Here is a 22,106-nt window from a genome sequence, read left to right on the forward strand (position 1 = left end):
TTCTAGAGAGGTTGTGGGAACCCTTTTACATTGCTGGTGGGAATGTAAATTGGTCCATCCTCTGTGGAGAGCAGTCTGGAAAACTCTCACAAGGCTAGACGTGGACCTCCCATATGATCCAGTAATTCCTCTCCTGGGGCTATACCCCAAGGACTCCATAACACCCAACAAAAAAGAGGTGTGTACTCCTATGTCCATAGCAGCACTATTCATAATAGCTAAAACCTGGAAGCAAAACAGGTGCCCAACAACAGATGAGTGGCTGAGAAAGCTGTGGTAAATATACATAATGGAATACTATGCAGCTATCCAGAACAATGAACCCACCTTCTCTGACCCATCTTGGACAGAGCTAGAAGGAATTATGTTAAGTGAGCTAAGTCAGAAAGATAAAGATGAGTATGGGATGATCCATACTCATCAACAGAAGTTGACTAAGAAGATCTGAAAGGGAAACTAAAAGCAGGACCTGACCAAATTGTAAGTAGGGCACCGAAGTAAAAACCCTGTGGTGAGGGGTAGACATGCAGCTTCCTGGACCAGTGGGGTGTGGGAGGGATGGAAATATGAGAGGGGAAAAATTAATTGTATGTCTCAAAGTTTTACAAAACACAAATTGAATCTTTTTAATATATAGGCTGTGTAATTGATATGCAGATTCTCTCAAAAGCCTAGACCATGTAGATCAGAAGCAACCAATATAGCACAGCTATATACAAGATACTGGGTACTGTACAGCAAACCCTAACAAAAGGACTTTTCAGTGTTAACCCAATTACCAAATAATGTGATGATAACATTAACTATCGATTGTCTTTTTGAACCCTAAGACAGCAGGAACCTCACATCTCCACTATAGAGCCTCTACTTCCCCCAGTCCTGGAACCCTTGGATAGGGCCCACTTTCCTGTATGCCTCTCCCAATCCATATCAAATAATATTGCATCTGCCGATCACAACCTAACCAACACAACGATTGCCACCTCAACATGCTTCACCTCAGACTGTGTCCAGAGACTTCACGTGTGGAATGACAACCATTCAGCTTCATTACTCAGGTGAGACCTTTCCTTTCATAGTATACTCTAATTCCATCTCAGGTGGTTCACTTTCTAACAAAGTCCCAAAACCTAGATATACACCAGTTTCTGTGAGAGAGAGCATATGTTCACACGTATCTGTAAACTACTGCAAAATATATACCTGAAAGCAGAAGTACACTAGAGTTTGCAGTGAGTACCCCCCAACACTTCATATCCACTATTCCAAGCTTTGGGTCCATGATTGCTCAACAATTTGTTTGGCTTCGTATGTTAACTCTCTTTTCAGTCACCAGGTTCCAGATGTCATCAGGATGCCGGCCAGGCTTCCCTAGACTGAAGACCCCACCAATGTGCCCTGGAGCTCCGCTTCCCCAGAGACCCACCCTACTAGGGAAAGAGAGAGGCAGACTGGGAGTTTGGACTGACCAGTCAGTGCCCATGTTCAGCGGGGAAGCAATTACAGAAGCCAGACCTTCTACCTTCTGCAACCCACAATGACCCTGGGTCCATGCTCCCAGAGGGATAGAGAATGGGAAAACTATCAGGGGATGGGGTGGGATATGGAGATTGGGTGGTGGGAATTGTGTGGAATTGTATCTCTCCTACCCTATGGTTTTGTTAATTAATCCTTTCTTAAATAAGAAAAAAAAAGACACCACTTTTCTACTTATCACTCAAAGTTTCCCATAGATGCTAAGGAAGAAGATAAGAAACAACAGCGGTAGAACTTAGGGGAGATTATACAACACTAGTTTGTCAATGCTTTATGAGTGAACTGAAAAAATATGATGTATTGCTATTAGCTAAGACAAAAAATCTACTTAGAAATTTCTAGGGACCGGGTGGTGGCACACCTGGTTGAGTGCACATGTTACAGTGCTCAAGGACCCAGGTTCAAGTCCCTAGTCCCCACCTGTAGGTGGCGAAGCAGTGCTGCACGTGTCTCTCTGTCTCTCTCCCTCTCTGTCACTCCCTTCCCTTTTGATTTATGGCTGTCTCTTTCCAATAAATAAATAAATGAAGATAATACAAAAAAGGGGAGTAGGGTGGTAGTGCAGTGGGTTAAGCACTTGTGGCACAAAGTGCAAAGACCAGTGCAAGGATCCCATTTCGAGCCCCTGGCTTCCCACCTGCGGTGGGTGAGTGTTGCTTCATAAGTGGTAAAGCAGGTCTGCAATGTCTGTCTTTCTCTCCCTCTCTCTGTCTTCCCCTCCTCTCTCGATTTCTTTCTGTCCTATCCAACAATGACGATATCAACAACAACAACAACAATAAAAATAATGCAAAAAAATCTTAAAAAAAAGAAATTTCAGTGGTGTGGGGAATGTGATTTGGAAGATATTTTTGAAGAGTGATAACTCTAAACTTAAAAATAATTATAGAAAGGGAAGGGTAGTGCCGCACCTAGTTAAGCTCACACATATTATAATGTGCAAGAACCTAGGTTCAAGACACCCAGTCTCCACCTGCAGCAGGAAAGCTTCACAAATGGTGAAGCAGTGATGCCTCTCTGTCTCTCACTTCCTCTCAATTTCTTGCTGTTTCTATGCAATAAATAAATAAAGATAATAAAGAATTTAAAAATAATAATTATAGAAGGGCCAAAAAGAAAGTTAAGATGGTCGTCCTTGAGGAGAAGAAAAACAACACTGTGCACAGGGGTAAAAAAAAGTGTTTTCCTTTCCTCTTCTTACAATATTAAGACAAGGAATTAAGTCCTAAGCTCATTCAATATATATTTAACAAGCATCTGCCTGAGGTGATGTAAAGAAGAAAAAAAAACGAGTGATAGATTTTACAGTTACTAAGAATCGGCATTAGATTAGGGAGGAGTGGTGAGATTTACCTGTGGTTCAAATAAATGGTCAAGGAATAGTAAAAAAAGAAGATCTCACTTAAGACAGATCAGTGGAAGCTGACCATCCATTTCTAGGAGAACAGGAGAAGCTGCAGGAAATAAAATATCAGTAGCTGGCGTGGTGGTGGTGGTGGTAATGACCTTGGGAGATTCACTGATTTAATGTCTTTCATATAATCTTTCGTGAACACCTTAATTCAGCTTCTGCAGTCCTTACTTTGACAAGGTTAGCTTTGAAGTGAGTGAGGGAAGTGCAATAGGAAGTAGGCGAGGAGGGTATCTAAGTCTACATAGACACTATTTCATTAGGAACTTGATACTGACTCACTGCACACTATTGTGTACTTTTGCTTTCAGGTATATATTTTGCACTAATTTATGGATACATGAGAACATATGCTCTATCTAATGGGACCTGGTCTATATCTAAGTTTTGGGACTTTTTTAGGAAGTGAACCACCTGGAATGGAATTAAATATGCCTACTAGCTATCTACAAAATGGAGACCCCCCCCCCAACTCTTCATCTGAACTATTCTAGCCTGTAGGTTCATGATTAGCCAACAACTTGTTTGGCTTTTTTGTTAACTCTCTTTTCAGCCACCAGGTTCCAGATGCTACCATGATGCCATCCAGACTTCCCTGGACAGACAACCCCACCAATATGTCCTGGAGCTCCAATTCCCCAGAACCCCGCCCCACAAGGGAGAGAGGCAGGCTGGGAGCATGGATTGACCTGTCAATGCCCATGTTCAGTGGGGAAGCAATTACAGAAGCCAGACCTTCCACCTTTTGCATCCCATAATGACTTTGGGTCCATACTCCCAGAGGGATAAAGAATAGGAAAGCTATCAAGAGAGGGGATGGGATACAGAGTTCTGGTGGTGGGAATTGTGTGGAGTTATACCCCTCTTATCCTATGGTTTTGTAAGTGTTTCCTTTTTATAAATAAAATTTAAAAAATAATTAAAAATTCATGTCCAAACTGAGATATTTTGATATAGAAGTATGCAATTCTATTCTAGTAACTACTTGCAAAGAATAATGAAATGAAAGAAGTCATTGTTTTTCCATATATGTCTTGCACTTTGTGCTACTTGCGCTTAACCTGCTGAGCTACCACCCGACTCCCTGTTTTTTCATGTCTCTAACAGCATTCCTACATTTTTTTCCCGTCAAAGAGTTCCTCCTAATTCTATAATTCTGACAAACTTGTCCTTTCTAAAAGGCTTAAGTGGTAAAGAAAGGTATTCTGAAGAAACTAAATAAGAATGCTTCATTTTATATCATGATAGGTAATCTATCTATCTATTTATAATTCCATGTGATTAATAAATTGCTGACTATGTGTATATTGAAAATATTGGTACCATTGGTGTGAGGTTAAGATATGGTCCTTTCATTCACTTCTATGGTAGAACCCTTGTTAGAGGAAACAACCCATAATCCTATTAGATTTATATTATATTAATTCATAGTACAAATCCAAGGCATACAGCCCACAATTATTTTCTATATTTAAGAGGACTTATAGAAAAGCACTGATTAACTTTTAGGTCAAGGCTGAGATAAAAATATTAAGTACAATTGTACTAAGTTCTTTGACTATTTCTCACATTGTCTTACATTCTGCAGATAACTAAAAGAAAAAAAGAAGATAATTATGAATGTTCTCAATGAGTTTATTCTTAAATACCAATAGTACAGTTTGCATGTTCCTGTAAAAATACATAAATCTGTCAACAAAATGGATATACTTATCGTATACTGTCATGAAAATGCCAACATCTTAGATTTATCCTCCTAACCATGTGTGCATATTTTACTGTTAATTAAATTTGCTATGTATTCTAAAGTATGACCTTTAGGACACTGTATAAGAATCTTGCAACTTATAAGAATTACTTTAAGTGCTATTATTACTAGAGAAAGATTAAATATAGAGGATTTAAATACTGTAAAAACTGGAATTGACACTCTCTTTTGGTCAGCATTTTTATTACCTTTGGCCTCCTGATGTTAATCTCAGTCTAAAGCAAAGGAATATTAAGTGCAATTGCTTCACTTAGGAAGAACAATCAAATTAATCTTTGCTAGTCCTTCTTTAGGAGGGAGATTGTAAGATTTCGTTTCTAAGTTCTCATTGATGCAGTTTAAAACTGTTTTTCTTTTTTCTTCTCATTAGGAGAGTCATACTAGCATAATGTGCTTGATGAGCAGAAAGCATTATTTCCCTGATAATATTCATAGATAATTCAACCTTCAGTTTTGCTTTGTTTTTATATTCTTTTGAAGATATTTTAAATGCTTTAAATGCTTTGTGTTTACTGTGCTACAAGGGAAATGAATTGAGAAATCCATAATCCATAACACTTTTATTTTTTTTGAGATTGTCTATTGAAATGTGTAAGTGGTAATAACTGTAACAGCAATATCAACTCCACTCCACTGCATTCAGTCATGAGTAAGGACTGTTAAATAAGAGATGTTAAATCTTAGTTGACAATGTCAGGTAGACTTCAACAAGAAAATGTATCTTTTTCTCCACTAGCCTTCAATGAACGTGCAAACACCTAAAGACAACCTTCTTGACTCCCATGTCTGTTCTGTACCCACAGATGGTAAGTTGCAGGCCACTGTCTGGCTTCTAGAAAGATAGAAAATGAGTTCCTGTTCTCCTGTCCTCTAGGCATTGTGTACACTTTTCCAAGGGCTATCTGACTAGAGATGGTTTTATATAAATTCAATGCTTTCCTAAAAAAAAAAAAATGACTCAAAGACTGGACCTACTGTCTCATCCATCTTGTTTACCATCAACTTCACATAAAGTATACACACACAAAACATTATTTTTTCTTACCCATCCCTGACTTTAATTTGATACAAGGTGTCAGAACCCGAGGACCAGAATTGGAGAAAGAATGCTCGGGGTAATTCAAAATGTTACTATCCATTTAGAGTAACAGGATGTCCTAACACATGGTTACCAGAACCTTCACAGAGCAAGCAGCTTTTCACTTTAATTTTTTGCTTTTGACACAATTAAAAGAGGACTTAATCAAACTGTCAGCTGCCAGATTATTAACAATAAGTTCAGAAGATAGCTACTTTGTTATTTTTGGCCTACGGCTTGGAAGAAGTTCAAAGAATTGAGTGACTTCCCTATAACAATGTCCCTTCTATTTTTAGCTTGCCATTTATTTGAATGTTTCTCCCTGTTTTTCAAAACAATACAAAGGAGCAGAGTTGATACAGACTGACTCGCTACATAAGAAATATTCACCAGGGTTCAGGAGACAGGCAGAGTACTCTGCACACCTTCGCATGTATCACATGAAAACACCTAATTCAAGTTCCAGGTACCACAAAGGGGGAACATTGCACAGATGATAATAGCACTACATGGAGGAAAACTTTGGTGTTATGGTGTCTTTCTCTCTGTTTCTCTCTACCTGTTTCTGTTATTCTATATGAAAAAGTTTATCTGGAATGGTGAAGCATCAGTGACAATGACAATAAATAAATAAATATAAAAGAAGTCAAAGGAAGAACTCTGAGAAAGGTGTGGCTGCTCATATAAAATGCTGATGTTGATTTGGGGAATTCAAAAGAACTGATGAGACTTAGGACTTGGAAGCCATTTTTGGAGACATCTAATAGTCCTATTTAAGATTAAGGAGAATGTGCCTTCAAATATTCATAAACAGATCAAGAATATCGTGACTGGGAAGGGAATTATGAAGGTGTTTTACTTTTCCAGAAAAACAGCAAATGTTAGCATGAAAATGTCTTATATTATTATGAATAGCAAATGAATCTCATCGAGGGCACAAAACCAGAAAGTTCTTTACACAGTACTTGGCAGTTTCCAAAGAAGTTCAATACACATACTCTTTCTGACACTTGATATTACTCCCTGAGATTGTGGTTTTATTTCTGGAAATCCAAGTGAGAAAAGTCAAATGATCTTTGTCTAAGCCATGTGCACTAGTAAATAGCGGAGATTGTTTTATCCCACTCTAATCTCAGTGTCATGAGAACACATTCAAAGAAACATGGTTTTGCTTTGGAGCAGTATGTGAATGTCATGGGTTAATTGAACGGAGCTTTTATTTTTAATGTGCCAATTATGTCCATGTAAAAATGCTAAAACACTGAAAATTGGTGCTATCTATCATGCTCATTTATTGTACCTATTAACTAGAATCAGTCAACAAGTGGGTGGTTAATATCCTTCTTACCCTTAAGAAAGGTGCAATTTCAATATAATTTGCATTTCTAAATCAAAGTAGTCAGCACAGTAAGTCTTTATTTTCTTGACTAGGAAGTTTTAAGATAACAGAAAAATAACTGATCTACTTCAGAAATGTATCAGAAACAAATAATTTATTTTAAGAGGATACGCAGTGTTTCCCTGAGAAATGACATCAGAGGAGGTAGACACAGATAAGATGAATAGAACAGATGGGGAGGGAAAAAATAAATCTAGTCTTGGAGGTTTCATTTTTGTAGCTGCATTATTTTCACCAGAGTTTCAGAATGCCTCCTTGATGTAAGGAGTAAAGCATCAAGGGGATTCCACATGAAGCCATGGAATTCTGGAATGTTTTTGACTTGTTCATGTCCTACGTCTCCGTTTCCAAAACTCACAAAGATCAAGATTATAGTGAGTATGTAATGTCTCCCTGAAAGTGGAAAGTGGCTTAAGGACTTGAATACATTTAAGGCTTTGGACAATGAGTTAAGAAGACAAAATTTTGCTTTCAAGGAGGTTACTATTGTATGCAGGTCATCACAAAACTTCCCACTTCCCAAAATGATTATCATGGAAACTTGAAATGGCTTTGGCAAACAGAGACAATACTGACATATTAAAATGTAAGTCAACTTGGGCATAATTCTACAAATCAGGTACAATGCATTCACTCTACAAATGAAATTTAAAAAATATGTCCTATGAACAAAGAACAACCTAAACAACTTTTCATCTTCTAGAAATATCAAAGTCATTTCCCATACCCCCTTACACCCTCAATTTTCCAGTTCTAATTTGGCTCAAGATGTTAATCTATAGGGGAAGCCCTTGGTCCCCAACTGCAGGGAACAAGCTTCACGAGCAGTGAAGCAGAGCTGCAGTTGTCTCTGTTATCTCTCTCATTCCCTGTCTCCCATGCCCCTCTCAATTCCTATCTATCTTTATCCAATAATAAATAAATGAAAGCATTTAAAAATGTTAATCCATGCATTTCTAATGTTTATTCAGATTTAAAGTGTTGTTTATGACTGTGGACTGCATCAAACCTTAAACATGATTTTGATCCATCAGGTTACATTGTGAAACAGTTAAAAATGTTGAACTATACATAGAGTTTTCCTTTAAAATTTGGCTTTGGGGCTTTTCTATTATGAAATCCAGTAAGAGGAAGCATAGTTAATAATTTGTGAAACTATAAATATTTCTTAAAATTTATTTATGGGGGGCAGGTGGCAGCACACCTAGTTAAGACCACATATTTCCAAGCACAAGGACCCAGGTTCAATCCCACGCTCTCCAACTGCAGGGAGTATGTGCCACAAGTGGATGAAACGGGTCTTCAGGTGTCCCTTCCTCTCCTTCTCTATCTGCCCATCCTCTGTCAATTTCTCTCTGGCTGACATATTTAAAAAGTAGGGGAAAATGGAAAAAAATGGCAACCGGGAGTAATGGATTCGTATTTTTTTAATTACCTTTATTTATTGGATAGTGACAGCCAGAAATTTAGAAGAATGGAGATGAAGAGAGAAAGAGAAATAGAGAGACTGCACTGCTTCACTATTCACAAAGCTTTCCCCCTGTAGGTGGGGAATGGGGGCTTTATGTGAGACCACTGGGCTCCCATGATTTCATATTGCTGGCATGAAGCCCCAGCAATTACCCTGGTGGTAATTAATATATATATATACATATATAATTAATACATATATACACATGTATATATAATTAATATGTATATATATATATATCCAGATGGTGGCACACCTGGTTGAGAACACATATTATCATGTGCAAGTACCCAAGTTCAAGCCCCTACTCCCCACCTTAGGGGTAGGGGAGCTTCAGGAGCGTGAAGCATGTTTGCAGATGTCTATGTCTACCATCCCATGGGACTACAGTTTTAATTGTCTGAGATGCAAATGAGAGAAAAGTGTGCAACATTTTGACTTCTACTCTGTTAATATATGTCAGATTTGTCAGTGATGTAAATAAAAGTCATATCCTGAGAGAAAATTTGCTATGGATGAGGAACTGATCTATCAGCACAATGGGTGGAGGAGAATGAGATTATTCCATGGAAATGCTGGCATGTTTAATGCAGTTTCCACAGTGAAATGCTAAGTTACATGGGGAAAAAAAGACTCTAGTATGATTTCACTTATTCTACTGAACAAACCAGTTCACTATTCGTGTGTATCCTTGGTTAGAGTAAAACATATTTTAATAATACCAAGGGAAATCTCTTGGCTCTCAGATCAGGACACGGATCACATATACAACTTTAATGCTCTTTCTAGAATCATAATGGAGATGGTCAGAGAATGGCATATAGTAGTTCTTCCAGAATCTGTGTATCTGAAGTTATGGTAAGAAGTAATTATGGCCAAAAGAAACAAATACTTGTCAGAAGAGATCTATGTATACCTCTGTTCATAGCAGCACAATTTGTAATTGCCAGAACCTGGAAGAAACCCACAATCAGATGAGTGGCTAAAAATACAATGGTATATATACAATGGAATACTACTAAGTTGTTAAAAATGAAGTTATCTCCTTTGCATCTTCTTGGATGGGACTTTAAGACCTCATGTTGAGTGAGATAAGCGAAAAAGAAAGGGATGAATACCAACTGATCTCACTTATTAGTGGGACTTAATAAATACCAACGGGAAGGGAGAACACAAAGTGAAATATGGACTAGACACAGTGACTTGCACTAAAGCAAAGGACTCTGGGCAGGGAGGGAAGAATAAAACTTTGGGGGCATGGTCTATAAAGCATAAACTCCCTCAATTAAAAAAAGAAGAAGTAATTATGATGACCAGATTGCCTGTGAGTTTTAGAACGGGCTTAACTCCATACCTACTCAAACAACAGTGAAGTGAACTGTGCTTTTACTTGCATTCTTTCTATAATATATTATCTGGAGGGGATGTAATCTGGGATTTACCACTCTGGGCTAATTTTTTTCAGATAAAAGCAGAGAGAGAGAGAGAGAGAGAGAGAGAGAGAGAGAGAGAACACGAGAACACAGCACCAGAGCATCCTCCAATGCAAGCAGAGTACTATCCCTGCTATCCCAGGTGAACTATTTTGCTGTCTTCTTTCCTTGAGTGTCAGGAAAATCTGAACCAAATAGAAGATTGTATGATAGTAGGCTGAACACACCACAAGCCAAAGATGAAAGCATTCCAGCTTATCCACTTAACAAAAGTAGTCTTACTTTCTCTTGTGGATATTTGGAGGCAAAATGAAAGATTTTGACCTTTCTACTTATCCCAATCTAAGAGACAGTCCATGTCTCCCTGATCTCCCTCTGATTACTCACTATAGTCAACTCTATTCTATGAGCTGTTGACACTTCCTCTGCCCTTTGACTGAGCTCTACTGAATGAGACACTTGTGTTTCAGTGGCAGAAGTCACACACAGGGCAGCTTGACCATGTTGAGACTTTTTTTTCCCAAGTTCTTAAATTTATAATTAGATGACATGCTCTATTTTACCCAAGCACTTCATCATCTGGGTTTCTGCTCAAATGCATCTCTGACACACTCCCTTCCTGGCAGGTTCCAATTAGACTTTATTGACCAGAGTTGCCAATGTTGGAGAAAACACAGGCTGTTCTCTTAGCTGTGACTTTGTTACTCAGTGTGGGTGCTAACGCTGAGAAGGCAATGTGTGGCTTAGTGAGCTGAGGCTGCAGACCCTTTCTGTTCACAGCTAGAGGGTAATGATTCACTTTTGTGTTGTCAATTTTGTTACCTTCAAGATGGCCATGTTACTGTTGATTTCCCGGAATGCTCAGCATAAGAAACAATTAACAAGATTCTACCGCATGACCATGGAAAATGGTTTTTCATTAGTGCTTGGCAAAGTCATTTAGGAAAAATTAAAGCACTTTATTGTTAGCCTTTCTCTTTCTCTTTCTCTCTCCCTCCCCTGTTCCAACTATTATTTTCAGTATCACTTGAGATAACTCAAGTTCTATAAAGAACATTTTAAATCTTTGCAGCCCAGATTTCGCCTAACCTGTATACACATATTTAGGGTCAAACATTTAAGAATGGCTATATAACTAGTATTTTCAGATAGTGAAACTTAAACCTCCTTTTAGATATATTGATCTTAAAAAATATATCTTGTAAAAAGCGTCAGTGGAATTCTGCATTTTAAAACATTTTAATGCTATACGTCTCTGTAACAGTTCAGCTATGTTTTTCTCTAAGTATAGTTTTTCTCTGATCATTTGTTTGTAATCATAAGATATTCAGGTAAATGAAAAAATAATTTCTAGATTGTCTGACCAACATTAAGATTATCTAACTATTAACTTTTCCTAGTACATTCCTCTGCCATTTTTTCCCCTCAGTTGTACAGTCAATAGGCATAGAGAAATAAATTAGTATCTCTTAACTAGCATGCTTTGATCCCTCTGTGTTAAGATAATTCTGGAGAATTGAGCTGACCAGTTATCATGGCAATGTTTCTCTAACTGTATCTCTCAGCATAACTAAGCGTTAGACAGTTTCTTCCTAACTTTACTTTTCTAGCCTCTTTCTCATTTCCACTAGAAAACTTGTCATTTCTATATTCTTCCTCTCCTTCTTTAAGATAGCAATCTTCTAGTTTCTTGCCAGTTTTACTACCCAGGAATCTTTTCCTCAAAACCATGGAAAACATTTCTTTGGAAAAATATCATCAAGAAAGATAGTGGTTCTTGATTCTTAGTCTTTTCTGTGGTAGGGTCCAAACTACCATTAATTACCAATTGGCTTTCCTACTTTCCCCATAGCTTCCTTCATTACTTCCAGTAGCTTACCTCACAGCTTTAAAACTCTCCTGTCTTTTCTTTAAGTGGAGCTGAAATTAAATTCTCTTCCTTATTGCAAAGTCTATTTTCCCAACTGCAATCTCCTTGAATAAACTCTTCCATGTCTAACCTCATCTGGTACAATTTCTCTTTGACAACTGATTTACTTTGACTATATTAAAATATATTTTTGAATAAACTCATCTTTTTCTTCTTTTCTATATGTGGCAGGTAACATTTGAATCTACCAATTGGCTCTGGCCCTGCTTTGATTTTTTTTTTTTTATTCTTGGGTTTCTTTATATTGTGCTCTGGGATATACACTTGAAGTGTCATGGAATTTTGCTAGATTTGGTTAAATAAAGTCATCATTCTTACTTATTAGCATATAAATGTTACCTCATACACAATATCAACAAAGGCCTATATTTATATAACACTTTACAGTATAGAAGACTTGGTAAGTTAAAATATTTCCTTGAATTTATAGAAGTTATCTGAAAGCAATGTAGAAAATATTAATAGACACAAAGCACAAAAAGATCATATATATATGTATGTATACACACACACATACACACATATACACACACATATATTTAATTGCCAGCATGTTTATCAATGGGTATTGGTGCCAAAACTATGAATTCACCACTCCCAGCAGCCATCTTTTTCCATTTATTTATTTTTATTTTTATTGGATAGGACAGAGAGATAAGTTGAAAGAGGAGAGTAAGCTAGAGAGGGAGAGAGACAGAGGGACACCTGCAGACCTACTTCACCACTTGTGAAGTCTTCCCCATGTAGGTGGGGACCAGGGACTTCAACCTGGGTCTTTGTGCTCCTGCACAGAATACATGCCCCAGATCAAATCGATGGGGTTTACAGTTAACAATATTTATATGCTTTTCCCAGATTTGGGAGCTACTCTCTTCCTTGATCCAGCTTTCTAGTCCTATTTCCAACTCTGACACCATCTCCCCAACCAACACCTTTGGTCCACCTGCATGTTAACTGTTGGGACCAGGCAAAATTAGTCATGGGCCCCTTGGAATATACCTAAAATAGACCTACTAGTTTTTTCCACAATGGAGACCCCAAATCTCATCTGCTATATTATTACCTTTAGGTTCCTGATTATTAATTTATTCTTCTTTATATCTAAATGCTTTTTCAAACACCAAGTTGCAGGTGCTACCACGATACCAATCTGACTTCCCTGAGCAACATAGTACGGAGCCTCACCTCCCCAGACCCCTGCCCCACTAAGGGGAAAGAGAGACAGGCTGGGAGTATGGAGCGACCTGTCAATGCCCATGTTCAGCAGGGAAGCACTTACAGAAGCCAGACCTTCCACCTTCTGCACCCCATAATGATCCTGGGTCCATGCTCCCAGAGAGACAAAGAATAGGAAAGTTTTCAAGGTAGGGGATGGGATATGGGATTCTGGTGGTGGGAATTGTGTGGAATTTTACCCCTTTTATCCTATGGTCTTGTTGGTATATATTTTATTTTATAAATAAATTAAAAAAAAAAAAGAAATCTTTCTCTTGAGCCAGGAGCCACACCTGGCTTAGCGCACATCTTAAAGTGTGCAAGGACTTGTGTTCCAGCCTCCAGTAGGGAGAGTGGTGAAACAGGGTTGCAGGTGTCTCTCTTCCTCTCTATTTCTCCCTCCTATCTTGATTTCTGGCTATCTCTATCCAATAAATAAAGATGACTGAAAAAAGAAAAAATAAATCTTCCTCCTAAATAAGGATTCCTATAGCCTTTAGAGACTATTTCTGTAGGCATTTTCTATTTCTAGAGACTGTGTTTTTGGGAAATGACAAGCTTTCAAAATCATACCTAAATATATACAGAAAAATGAAATACTGAGAGTTGTTTTAAATTACCCCCCCACATTACAGAATAATGAAAATTTTTGTTTAAACATTTCTCTCTTACTGTGAACTAGAGTAGTGCTTATCTAATGAGGAATCTTTGTTCTTTTCAATGATCAAATGCTTTAAGAAGTTAAAGGTGAGGGGGAGACAAGAAAGCTCTAATGACTGAGAAAAAGTACTATCTTGGGTCCAAGCACCTAAAGATTCCAAACCTCTATGTTGGGATATCACTGTGATTCCATGGAAAGAAATTCACTATAGCATTGGAAAAGTCTTACTGAAACCAAATCCAAAATCTCAAGTCTGAGAAAGAACAGCATGTGAGGGAAAAAAATAAGTCTTTCCTTTAGAATAAAATATTTAAACCACAAAATGAAGGAGTTGTAAATGACTAGATGTGTTGCCCAAAGAAGCCAGCATTCCTAATCGTATCTTAGCCTGGTTTCTACAGTATGCACTACAGTACACCTGGAGACTTTAATTATACTCTCACCATTATAGCGTTCCAAGGATTTTAAGGGAAATTGCACTCTTAACAGTAAACACATTCATTCGTGGATTCCATCTTCAAATTGGCTGGAGAAAGATGCCAGACTTCAAACAAGAACAGTTCCAGGAAATAATCACAGAGAAATTGTATGTGGTAGTTCCACCGTATTGATTAAAGTGATCAACTCAGAACACACAAAAGTGAAATTATTCTCCAGTCTCCTGAAAAAAAAATCTAATTTGTCTTAGGTTTTCTCCACACTATGAAACTCATTCATAACTATTTGCCTTTTTAGTCACCTTTTCTGGGAACTATGACAATAGAGGCATGTACAAGTTTTTCGAGCTCTTATTCCTAGCAGCTACTGTCAAGGTAAATTTTTATGAAGCTGGTTGGCAATACTTGGGAAATATTATCATGAAATACCATTATAAAATTTGTCATAAAATTGTTTTCATGATTTCAGTGGACAGTTTTGAATAAAAAAAATAATCCAGAACTCAAGAGATGACTTGACAGGTATGAGATGCTAGAATCTTAGTATCAATCCCCAGTACCACATAAGAGTACTGTAGACAGCACTGAGAGATCTCCATGGGCAGTGGAATTGTGTCTGGTGTCTCTTCCTCTCTCTCAAATTAACTTATAGAATAGAAATCGGGTTGCCTAGGCATCTCTGTGGCATTAGAATGAACAAGGGTCTGGGTTCACCTCCTGATACTGTATTACATTCCATCCGGATATAATTCCAATTGAAAAGATATATTTGTATCATTTTCTGCTACATTTCTGACACCATCACTGAACACTAAATTCCAAGACCTGGTTCTGCTTGCTCACTGGTATGTAGAACTACTAAAAGCAGTATTTAAAAAATGTCAAGTAAATCACACTTAATGAAGGAGACAGACCAAATGGCTGAGACAACAGAATTTGACAGGAAGTGCAAACTGGTGAAGATCAGAAGGAACACGAGATGTAAAGAGGAGTGGCCAAGTGACAGACAGAACAGGAAAGTCAGCAGTGGCCATATAGCTTAGCATCCTGATACTTAATATTTTAGAAGTTTTATTACTTTATTTTTAATGATAGATAGATAGACAGACAGACATCAGAGTACAGGTTTATGGTAGCGCTGATGACTAAACCTGGATCTCAGGTATGAGGCTCCTACACTTAGGCTATGCCCCCAGCCCTAATACTTTAAAGGTGCTAAGCAAATATTTTTGCTAAATTCATATTCCCCTAGGATTATAGGAGCAGGTGATGTCTCACCTGGTAGATCGCATGTGTTAGCATATGAGGGCCAGGGCTCAAGTCCTGGTTCCTCACTTATAGGAAGGGAGCTTCAAGAGCAGGTCTGCAAGTGTGTTTTCTTTTCCCTGTGTTTTTCAGTCCCTCTTTCTGTTTCTTTTCATCACTCTGTTTCCTATCCTCTATGAAAAAGAATGAAAAGGAAAAGAAAAAATATATAATAAAGCCTTCAGGAATAGTGGCAACAACAAGATACAGAGTCCTAGCAATAATCCTGGTAACAAAAACAAAAAGAAAAATCACCCTAGAATCAGAGAAAAATATACATTTCTGATAAAAAGTCTCACTGGTTATCTACTTGTTACCAAATGAGACCTGCATAACTGAAATTAAAAATTCTGCCTGGACATCATTTCTGTCCATCTTCTGTCTTAGTAAACTACCTACATGTGGCAGAGAACTTGACCCATTGTATAGGTTTAACAAGCATTCATTAAATTAGCCATTAAATGAATGAGAGTTCATTTAAAAATAAATCTGAACACTGCATGAAAGCTATTCACTTAAAGCACAGATGGAGAAACAGAATACAACTATATAAATGGCACTCACAAACTTGCTTCTTTAAACTTAAAGACCCGCAATAGACACTGTTAGAATTAGCCTCCTAGAACTAATGTTTTCAGTCACTGATGTAACACCCACCCTGCACTATGTCTGCCTCTCTGACTTGAAGAACAGTTAATAAGTGGTGCATGCTAAGTTCCATCTCCAGGTGTTTATTCAGCTCTGGCTGATAGTGGTGATTCTGGGACTCTAGAGACTCAGGCATGATATATATATTTGCATAACCATTACACTATTTACCCTGCCCCCATCTCCAGAATTAAAGATTGAAGTAAAGACAATCAGAAATCAAATCCCTTTATAAGAATTAAAAATTCTTTGTTTGTTGGTTATGACTGGGATTTCACTGTTCCAGGCTGACTTTTTCAGATAGAAAAGACAGGGAGAAAATGACAGACACCATGATAGTGACACTTCCTTTAATACAGTGGAGTTGGGGGTCAATCCTTGACCATGACAAAGCCAGGACATCACACAAGTGAGTTTTCTTGCCAGCTCTTCCTTAAATTAATAATGCTGCTTTTTAGAATTAATAGTCCTTAATTTCTTTGGGGAAAAAGACATGAAGTCATGGGGACTAAAATGAAAAAGTGCTTTATAGAAATAAATGAGGAATACAGACCACTATCATTTTTAAAGGGTTTCTGACATCTAGAAGTACTTAGTTGAGCAGCTGAGAGCAGAACTATTTATAAAATAATAGTTCATTTTATTTTAAAAAATACTTTAACAAATTTTAAGAATCTATCACTACCTATTTATTTGTAATTGGTTTTATTTTTATTTTACTATTGGATAGAGTCAGAAACTGAAAAGAGAAGGGAGACAGAGAGGGAAAGAGACAGAGAGACATCTTCAGCCCTGCTTTTTCACTTGTGAAGCTTTCCCCCTGCAGGTGGGGACCAGGGGCTTGAACCTGGGTCCTTGCACACCATAATATGTGCTTAACCAGGTAGATCACCACCTGCCCCCATTGTTTCATTTTCTAATGTTAGTGTTTTATTTAGCTCTTCCAAGTTTTTTTTTGTTTTTTTCTATACATGCTACATGTGAATGAAATGATATGTTTGTCTTATTCTGTTTGCTTTGTCCTTTCTTTAGACAGAGATGGAGAAGCACATAGAGAAAAACCACAGCACTGAAGTGTCCTTTGATGAGGTGGGGACTGAACTTGAACCTATATTCCTATGTCAAGCACATGGCAAAGCAGTCAGTGTACTACCCAAGTTACCTATTTTTTCAATCTAGTGTTATTGTTTTAAAGGCAAACTCTTTTAGTGTGTGTAAATACTCATAACAAGAGCCTACCATTAAGAATAAAAGAGTTGTGAGCATCAATTCTGTACCAGTATTTACTAAGTAGAAATATTTTTAAAGAAACTTTATTTTTTATTGTTGTAGTTATTATTGTTGTTGTTATTGATGTCTTTGCTGTTGGATAGGATAGAGAGAAATGGAGAGAGGAGGGAAAGACAGAGAGAGGGAGAGAAGGACAGACAGCTGCAGACCTGCTTCACCTCTTGTGAAGTGACTCCCCTGCAGGTGGGGAGGCGGAGGCTCGAACTGTGATCTTTATGCCAGTTCTTGCATTCTGCGCCATGTGCACTTAACCTGCTGCACTACTGCTGACTCCCAAGATACTTTTTAAAGTAAGCACTTTTTTTTAAATGTAATTTTAAAAGTTAATTAATTAATCTTATTTTTCTTCTTTTTTATTTTCTACCAGGGTTACCACTGGGACTTGGTGTCTGCATGACTCCACCATTTTTGGAGGCCATTCTCTCCCATTTCTTTCTTTGTGACAAGGATGAGAGACAGAGTGAAAGAGAGCAACTTGAAGTAACTGTTCCACTGCTTGTGAAGCTTTCTTCCCTGCAGAAAGTGAGGATTTGAGCCCAGGTTCTCTTGTAACTGTGTGTTATGCCAGGTTAGCCACCACTCAACCACTAATTAATTTTTATTTTTGAGCGAAAGAGAGAGGGAGGGAGGGAGGAAGAGAGAGAGAGAGAGAGAGAGAGAGAGAGAGAGAGGGAGAAAGAGACTCAAAAACCATTTAGCTCTGACATTTGTGGTATCAAGGACTTGGGACCTCATGCATGCAAGTCCTGTGCTCTGCTTTTGTGAAATTTTTATTTTTCACCTGGAAACCCTAAGTGAGATTGTGGAATTATTTTGAAATATATATAATTTAGTCTCACTAATTTGAAAAATAGCTTCCCTTGTGAGTATATTTGAAACAGGAGGCGGCTTCATATTCTTACACCTTGTAAATTTAACAATTTTTCTTGCACTATACCAAGTTGCTGTGACATTTTAAGTAAATGGAGGAAACAATATAAACACCTTACAACAAATAAATAACATAAGGTATCATATCTAATTTGTATTTATATACTATTTAGAATAAAATTAATGTTCACATAAAATGCTCTTTCAAAGCTGTTGGCAATTTTCATTAAAAAAGAAAAGAAAGACTATATTTTTCTCATGTAAGTAATCAAGTAATACCTCTAAAGGATTTAGAGAAAGGAGTACTAGTTATTAGTACTAGTACTAGTTATTTTAAAAATAACTACATTCAATTCATAATTCTAACTCACACAAAACACCATGGCATATTTTTTTAGTTTACATTTTTATTAGTGATTTACTATTTATTTACAAAATTATGAGATAATAGGGGTGTAATTCCACACTGTTTCGACCATCAGAGTTCCGTGTTCCCATTCCTTCCACTGGAAACTGCAGTGGTTTTTCTAAGGTCATAGTTATGGGTTGACTATTATTTTTATAACTATCTATCTGTGTATCTTTTTTTTTTTTTTTTTGCCACCAGGGTTATCACTGGGGCTTGGTGACAGCACTATTTGCTGCTCCTGTGCCCAGTTTTCAAATTTTATTGGATAGGGCAGAGAGAAATTGAGAGAGAAGGAGAGATAGGAAGAGAGAAAGACAAACACCTCAGACTTGCTCCACCACTTATGAAGTGACCCCCTGTAGGTGGGGAACCGGGTGCTAGAACACTGATACTCATGCAGGTCCTTGTGCTTAGTACTATGTGTATTTAACTCTTTAATCCAGTGCATCACTGCCCGGCTCCCTCTAATAATTTTTTCTCCTATGGTCTTGCCTTCTCTTCCTTTCAAAATCACACCTATACCTATTCCTACTTCTTAGTGCCTTTCCTTTTTTTTTTTTTTCCTATTCTATTTCAGGGCCGTGATGGAATTGGGGTTCAGAGCTCCCTAGTCATCTTCCCCTACACAATTCTTTTTGGGGTGCAAATAGTGATATGTTTTAAGAGCAAAATGAGTTTGAGTCAGAAATTTCAGACTGAGGTTTTTATTTATAAATAAAAATATAAACACTCTGAGGTATTTATTTATATGCTTCATTGAATAAAGAAGAAAATTTTTTTTTTGGGGGGAGGCACTATAGCTCTGTGACAGAGTGCATGCCTTGCATATTTGTAGCCTGGGGTTCAATCTTTGCCACCACATTCTGAAAGAAGTAAAAACTTTCATGAACTGAAACTTTCTGTTATTATTTTAAAATGTAGAGTTACAAGGAAGAATTAGATCCAAATAATTTCCTTTGATAAGCAAAAGTAGCTGACACAATTAAATAATTTTTGTCTTTCTTTTCCTTTTCTTTTTTCTTCTTCTTTTCTTTTTTAACCATAACACAGTTCAGCTCTAGCCTATAGTAGTTCTGGGGATAGAACCCTTTGTGCCTCAGGCATGGAAGTCTATTTGCAAAACCATTACACTATCTCCATAGCCCTGTTATTTGTCTTTAATGCCACATTGCAGGTGAGAAGTTTCATTGTTAGTTCTCAGAGTCAGCATTGGAAAACTATGGGAAAAGGAGAGACCTAACAAAATATCATTTCTAACTCCAAAATCATACTGAAATAGCTCCAAAAGCAGGGTTAGATTCATTGTGTTGTTTCCATTAAAAAGAAATCAGATGTTTTCAGCTTCATGAGAATTTTGTAGAATCATCATCCAGACCTATTTGTACACACCAAGAGATCCTGTGAGCAGAGAATGAGTTGAAATATAACTATTAGTACAAACATTTTATTTATTTTTAATGAAAGATAGATACAGAGTGAGATAGGAAGAGGGACAGTGCAAGAGATACAGATGAGACAGAGAAATAGAGACAGAGAGAGGAAGAGAAAAAGACAGAGACCAGAGCACTGCTCAGTTCTGGCTTAAGGTGGTGCTGGGAATCGAACCTGGGACTTCAGAGACTGAGGCCTGAGTCTTTTGCAGAACCTTTCTGCTGTCTCCCCAGCCGCCCAAAGTCAAACTGACCGTATTCTTTACACAGAAGAATTCTAGCATATAGAATTTTTGTATGTGTCCTTTAAAATTCTGCCACTTGTCTAAATTTACTATTTAAAAACCTTTTTTTAAGTTCACAAGTGACGATGGAACTGCCAACATGAAAGAGAAGGATAGTCTATTCTGGGAATTATTTATTGGTATAACTAAGAGTCTAATTAAATAATGACTTCATTTCACCAAGATCCCATGATAAGAATCAATATCCAGACCACTGATGTTGCATTAATTTGCCCCTGTCATCATTAAATCTTGTCACAGTCGCACCTTCCTGATGCCTTCAATTAACCTTGAGTACAAATATAAGTTAAAAATAAAAGCACAGAAAATATTCTCTGTTGGAATAATAAGTAAGAAGAACAAACTTCTCTCACCTGCTTTGATCTGGGTGGTACTATATTTTGCAAAATTACAAAGAAATAACAAATGCATACTAAGTCATCATATTGTGTATTTAAATGTAAAGTTTCACTTGTCAGTTATACTTCAATATAGCCAGAGACAAAAAAGATAAATAAAAAGTACTATCTTTAGAGAAAAGCTACTTAATTAAGTTCATCTAATCAGAGGAAAGCTACATTTTAATGTCAACAAACTGTATTCTTCTACTTCACTTTCTTTTTTTTTTTCCTCCAGGGTTATTGCTGGGCTCGGTGCCTGCACCATGAATCCACCGCTCCTGGAGGCCATTTTTCCCCCTTTTTGTTGCCCTAGTTGTTGCAGCCTCGTTGCGGTTATTATTGCCATTGTTGACGTTGCTTTGTTGTTGGATAGGACAGAGAGAAATGGAGAGAGGAGGGGAAGACAGAGAGAAGGGGAGAGAAAGATAGATACCTGCAGACCTGCTTCACCGCCTGTGAAGTGACTCCCCTGCAGGTAGGGGGCCGGGGGCTCGAACCTGGATCCTTAAGCCGGTCCTGTGCTTTGCGCCACGTGCACTTAACCCACTGCGCCACCGCCCGACCCCCCTACTTTACTTTCTTATCTTACATGTTATTATGATAAATTTTGATTCTAGTGATTAATATTAAACTTTAAATAAAATTGACACAAAAAATAAAATATACAAAATCAAGTTTGTTCAGGTTACGGGTATGAATCAACCTGCCAATGCCTATGTCCTGCAGAGAAGCAATTACAGAAGCCAGAACTCCCACTTTCTGCACCTCAGAAAGAATTTTGGTTCACACTGCCATGGGGGAGAAGTCAAAGGGGGGAGATGACCAGATGGCTCTGAACTCCAACTTATCAGGACCAGAAGAAAGAAGAGGAAAAAAGAAGGGGAATTTGGATGTAGTAATAGGTGTATGTGTGACTTGGAAAGGAAGAGAAAATGGAACCATAGGGGAAAAAGGGGGGGCAAATATATACAAATATAGACAGATAGTTATAGAAATAATACTTAACCCTACATCTGCAGTCTTAATAGTACTGCTATGGCTTACAATGGAGGGATTGGGGATTCAGAATTCTGGTGGTGAGAACAGTATGGTTTGTACCCATGTTATCTTGTAATTTTGTAAATCAATAT

At 37.5% G+C, this 22,106-nt stretch overlaps 1 protein-coding gene across 2 annotated transcripts in view; it reads right to left on the reverse strand.

Annotated features, from left to right (window-relative positions):
* GPC6 (glypican 6) overlaps positions 1–22,106 on the reverse strand; it is a 1,360,227-nt gene that overhangs the window by 492,389 nt on the left and 845,732 nt on the right. The window lies entirely within an intron of this gene.

The sequence above is a fragment of the Erinaceus europaeus genome, chromosome 5 (assembly GCF_950295315.1).
Source record: "Erinaceus europaeus chromosome 5, mEriEur2.1, whole genome shotgun sequence".
NCBI lineage: Eukaryota > Metazoa > Chordata > Mammalia > Eulipotyphla > Erinaceidae > Erinaceus > Erinaceus europaeus.